This window comes from Anolis carolinensis, chromosome 1, assembly GCF_035594765.1.
Source record: "Anolis carolinensis isolate JA03-04 chromosome 1, rAnoCar3.1.pri, whole genome shotgun sequence".
Lineage (NCBI taxonomy): Eukaryota > Metazoa > Chordata > Lepidosauria > Squamata > Dactyloidae > Anolis > Anolis carolinensis.
In genome coordinates, this window is record NC_085841.1 from 261,061,922 (window position 1) to 261,067,947 (window position 6,026).

The following is a 6,026-nucleotide window of genomic DNA, read 5'->3' on the forward strand; positions in this document are numbered from 1 at the left end:
GAAAAACACATGTCCATTGTGCTGCAAGGTTATGCGCATACACGTACATACACATCCATATGCACCGGCAGAGGGCTCTGAGGAACTTTTCTCTTGCAAACTTAATACCTTAGAGGAAAGGTAGTCAGGGCTGTAATGGATGGCAGATGTTTTCTGTCCCTCCTCCCTCTAATTGAGAACACTTTCCATGTGTCCCAGCAAATGGCCATGTCCTTTGACTGCAGGATTACATGACAGTTTTAAATTACTTTAGTGCTAGATATTTGCGGAATAAAGTGAAAACAATATTTTAAGGAATGTAAGTTTTACTATGGGAGCAGTGCACTCACTTTCGTGCCTTCCTGTCTCAGACATACAATAAGTTGCATGGTGTTAGAAGACTATCCCCTCTAACCTGTCTACATGATCTTTAAGGGTTAGTGGTTTTCTTCAGAGGACTAGCATACCTACAGACACATGCAGTGCGTCCTTGAAAGCAGACAAAAATTGTTGCATACATATTCAAGCCAGGGATTTGAAGGTCCCGTAGGGTTCATTCAGAACTTCAGCAATTAAAGTGTAAAAAAAAGTCAAAGATTTGTTAAACATCTTTTTGCAACATTTTGTAAATCCTTTAATGAAAAAAAAAACTGCAGACTTTGAATTCTGACTTCATATTAATCCCTAACAAGCAAGATCAACTTTAACCCTTCATGATTTGACTGATGAAAAATCACTGAACCAGTTTAAACTTGCAGATTCCAGGGGTTGGGACTTGGAACTCGTGCCTGAACACTTCTGGGAGTCTTATTTCCATTGTTCCTTGTACTAAACTCTGAACTGCCTGAGAATCTGAAATAGATTTACTGGTTGTACCCAAAACTGGACATGTAAGTAAAACGGTCTGTGAGAGATGTGTTAGGTAGGGCAGCTGTGCCCAACAACGCCAATCCCTGATGCTCACAATGGTATTGTGTCTTTCCTGTGAATAAAAAGGGGAACCTGAACTAGGTGGTTGACATGGTGTAAATAAAAAAGACTGAATTTTGTACAAAGCAATTGAAAGTAATTTTTATTACTCTTAATGGTCACTATATTGAGGGTTAAAACAAATCAATCCAGATATAATCCCATGACGTTCTGGAAGGTTTCCTCTGTCACTGCACTGCTGACTCTGGGTTCACATAAAGTAGTTTGTGAACATGTTTATAACTGTTGCGCTCCAGCAGACGGTGTTGCTAAACCAGGAGGCTGGGAAAGGAGAGGTCTTGCTGAACCGGGTTCACTTCTGTTTCTGTACTGCAAGCATGGGGAATTTTGAGAGCAGTAATCCAGGAAGTAACTTGCCCAAGATCTAGTTATAAGAATTGAAATTCTACCTGGTAAAATGATCAGTGCAATTAGGCTTTAAAGGCTAAAATGCTGGCATACCTTGAAATATCACTGGCTGAGTACCCAATACCATGCAGATAAATAGACCTAACTCTGATGCTTGAGTAGAAGTTTTCTCCCTGCAGTTGGCATTGCTGGTTTAGTCTTGTTTACTTCTTTATGCTGAAAAAGAATGAAACATTATCAGGGGTATCATGATCTGTCTTTAAAAAGATTTTCTCAGACTTCTTGTGGTGGTGATAGTGGTGAAGGAGGAGGAGGAAGAATTGTAAAGGATTTGGAAACAAGCATTTTAACAAGAGCTCATTTCTTTACCACAAAGCCAAACAGATTAGAGGAAATTATCCTCTGTTTTCTCCATTTCTCCTTCTTCCTTGTTCTTGTTCATAAAAACTGGCTGGGTGTCTCTTTTCTTTTCATTATTTTTTGTCCACTTCTTTTCCTTTTCTCCCCCCCCCCCCCCCCACAAGATGGCCAAGATCCTACATGGCTGAGTGTAGCACAAGAATTCCATATGTGGAGCCCCACATCCAGGATTCATGATTGTACTAAGATAGTTCCCCCACCCACCCTAGTCTGTTCTCTTGCTGATGGTGAATAGGAATAGGGAGGATCAGAAAAATATCTGGCTTTGTCCCCATATCTAGATACAGACCTAGGACACTCCCAGCTAGGATCTGCTGGGATTTTCTAGAGGTCTCCATGGACATTTTACTGTAGGAACATAGCCAGATAGTTCGCTGATGTTCTCTACTCTCCAGTAGCTATGGTGTGGGGAAGATGATGCCATAGCACAATAGTAAATCCTGAGGGACTCTTGATGTTATAGGGCAGTGGTTCCCAACTTTTTTTTTTTTTTGCCAGGGACCACACTCCAACATTAATACCAAAAAGTTTTGGGTCAACTTTAGATTCGGTTTGGTTATTTGGAGTGCTGATTCAAAAAACTGCATTGGATATACCATATCAGCTTATGTTTCTGATACAGAACATATACCATCCAGTAGTCACCATCTGCTCACCCACAGAAAACCATATTTAATCATTTAGAGCGATCCAATACAATTTTCTGAATCAGCACCCCAAATAACCCCAGGAACAGGCCTAAAAATGAAGATACCAAGGTACCCGTTCTTCCAGGTGCCACATGGAATGGCTCCGCTCAGGGGGAGGAGGGAGGAGGAGGAGAAGAGGCTTGTTGTCGCGCCTTTCATGGGTAGTCAGCCTCTCCTTTCTGAATATCCCCGTTGCCTCGGCACTATAAGAGGGTTTCGAGAGATCAATCACTCTATTGCAAGGGTGTAGTAACGGTGAGGCGCTGGGCCGTATCTTAGTTCTTAGGGACCACTGATGGTCAACGGACCACAGGTTGGGAATCACTGTTAGAGAGAGAGGGGAGGGGGAAGAGAATGCCAAATCCTGTGATGTCAGTGTGTGTGTGTGTGTGTATGTGTTACTAATTGGATGCCACCCAACAAGTACTAAAAATTCGGCACATGTGTTCAGGAAGGAAATGCTAACACAGCAGTCATTGGGAGGCAGCCAAATTTAGACATCTAAATGAAAAGTGGTCACAGATTTTCCAGACATCTCCAATGACCATTAAAAATAACACACCAATGAGGCTCTATGCTAGGATGGTTGATATGAGCCAGCCATTCCAAGCTATTCAAATTGCCCTTTTCTTATAATTATTAAGTCTGGTGAGCTGCTATACAGTGAGTTCTCATTAACATTACAAGTCAGTAAGGGAAAAGAGGTCCTGTTTTGCATAGCTAAGCAATCCAGGGGGTTATGGGATTCTGAGGAAGTGTGTATGTGCCTAAAATGTGAAATACATTGGGAAATCAAGACTTTGATTTCATTTAAATTTCATGATGTTGGAATCAGTTCACTAATGGGGATGCATTCTGCTGTAGACCAGTGTTATCAACAAGGGAAAATTACAGCAGCCATTCATTACAATGTGGCTTATTAGCTAGCAGACTTAGTGCAGTGCCAGCAATGTTTCCAGTTAGAATTGACATGATGTTTCTGCATCACAACTTCCCCAGCCTCCATTAATCTGGTCCGCTTGAAATTCTATTTACTTACTGCTACTCCCAGATACATCTCCAGGTGAAAATAAATCAACAGCACTTGCTATTGCATTTCCCCTTTTCTTGGCCAGAAGTGTTTATTGTGAAGTTGTATTTTCTTCCCAATTCCAATTCTGAAAAGTCATATAGTCAGACAATTATCCGACCCTTCTGAGCAGCAACATTTCATTACAGAGAATACCTAGACTGCCTTTTTTCTCACAATGTAACAGCTAGCCCATCATAATTCTTTCTTGATGAGGAATTATTTATTTGAGCTGAGGTTTTTATGAAATCTTTTGCTGAGGACATCTTTGCCCAAAGAAGGAGAACTTTATCACATTTATATTTGATCAAATATGCAAGTGCTGCTTGAAGTGGTCCATCAACTAGTATTCGGTTCGGGACCTGCCTATCTTCGTGACCGCGTCAGCCCCTATGAACCCACCCAATCGCTGAGATCTTCCGGGGAGGCCCTTCTCTCACTTCCACCCTCCTCACAACTGTGTTTGGTGGGGATGAGAGAGAGGGCCTTCTCAGCTGTGGCTCCCCGACTCTGGAACTCCCTTCCCAGGGAGATTAGGATGGCTCCCTCTCTACCTTCCTTCAGGAAACAACTGAAAACTTGGATGTTTCAGCAGGCCTTTGGAGATACAGTCATTAATTAATCAGCCCCAGAGGGTTTTTAATAATCTATCCTGTATTTATTACAATTTTACCATTTATATGTTTTAATTTTTTATCCTGTATTTTTGTTTTAATTGATATATTGTATTACTGTTTTATCTTTTTATAGTGTGATTTGTATTATGTTGCCTATATTTTGTCCTATGTTGTTTGGGCCTCTGCCCCATGTAAGCCGCCCCGAGTCCCCGCAGGGAGATGGTGGCGGGGTATAAATAAATTATTATTATTATTATTATTATTATTATTATTATTATTATTATTATTATTATTATTAGTCCCCAGTCCATTGACTCTTGGTTCCTGGCAAGTTTCCAGCATAGAAAAAAGGCACTGTAGCCAGTGAGCATCAGTATGGCAATAATTCCTGGCACACAGGGGTGGGGGAGAGAAGCTGCCAGTCTCCACTTCAAATAGCCTGAGATGTACTACAATAAACATTATGGAGTTAGTGCCACTCCCTAAAGAAAACATCAGAGAAGAGTTTCAGCTATTGGACTGCAGAGCAGTAGCCTCTCTGATATTATAGGTACCAGGGCTGTAGCCAAGTGGGGAGGGGGGGGAGTTAGGGGTTCAACACCCCCCCCCCCAATTTTCAGTTAAAAAAACCTGGTTTAATCATTAATTTTAACTGGTTAACCAAATCCCCATGAGTATCCACTGAAGTTTATCAATGAAGCCTGATTTCAAAATTATTTTGCATTATGGAACTACTCTTCATGATGTGCTAAAAAAGAGTTTTATCCCCCCCCCCCCATTTTTTTCTGGCTATGGCCCTGATAAGTACTAAATGAATTTTCAAACAGATGCTGTGGTCTTTTATTTTAAACATACCATCCACTATCCTAAACTATCATGACACGTGCACCAAGGAAAGTTTTGCGATTTGGAAAATGTTACTGCTGTTAATCATCTAGCTGAAGAAATGGTTTATCAATTTCACCAAATGCAGTAACAATTTCCAAAACTCCTCTCCTTTTTATTTCCTGCTTACATATGTACTTTTTTGTACTTGTGTGGGATTATGGACCTTACCACACTTAGGGCTTTTGGCAACTTTCTCCTATTCTGAGATGGGGCCTGCCAAGCGCCTCAGATGATGCTGATTTTGCCCCACCCCATTGATCCCCAAAGTGGTGAGGAAGCGTCTTGTGACGTTTCCTCACCACCAGCACATGGCATTTGTGTTTTTCTGCCCTTTTCCCTATCTGACGGGGACAGGGCGCTATCGCACTTCATCACGTTCCCTCTTTGTGATGAGGGAAGGAGGGAGAGTGTGCAGGGCACCACAAGGCACTCCACGCACCTGCCATTTTGCCTGCAATTACCAGCGAAATGGAGCAAAGGAGAGGTAAGTGTGAAGATGTTCTATGACTACATCCTGGAAGGGGGTCTCATGAAATTACTGCAAGGAGAATTGGGAATTTAAAATAAACTCACATATTTCACTCTGTTGATAACCCCAGATATCATAGCAGCAAAAGGTGTCTCCATCAGGAAATGATGCCCCATCTCATTTGCCAAATTGACTGAGTATTGGCAAAGCCATGGATCATGGAACAGAGGAGCAGGGCAGCTGACTCTTCCCCTGAAATGATGTAACAAAAAAAGATCCTGAAATTTCTATATAGTTGATGCTAGCAATCTCATACAATCACTAGTGTACTAAAGATCAAGCATTAAGAAACACAAAAACTGCTACTGTCATTGAGTCCTTCCAAGAATAACAAAGTTTGCTTGCAATCTATCCTATGCACATGTACGCTGCACTAAAAACATTGAGGGCACTTATGGATTGTGCTTGTAAGAATCTTCATATTTAGGGATGTTAGAACGATAATGGATGATGGCCCATCTACACAGGTAGATACTCCAGTGTACATGGTGCGTTAG

The 6,026-nt window shown here is 41.4% G+C and overlaps 1 long non-coding RNA gene across 1 annotated transcript; it reads right to left on the minus strand.

Moving 5' to 3' along the window:
• Positions 1-1,038: 1,038 nt before the first annotated feature.
• On the minus strand, positions 1,039-5,740 carry LOC134295353 (uncharacterized). Its single transcript, XR_010001897.1, has 2 exons — positions 5,574-5,740; positions 1,039-1,533 (listed from the first exon to the last, which is right to left on the minus strand). It is a non-coding gene; the product is annotated as an uncharacterized LOC134295353 (long non-coding RNA).
• Between the last annotated feature and the right edge of the window lie 286 nt (positions 5,741-6,026).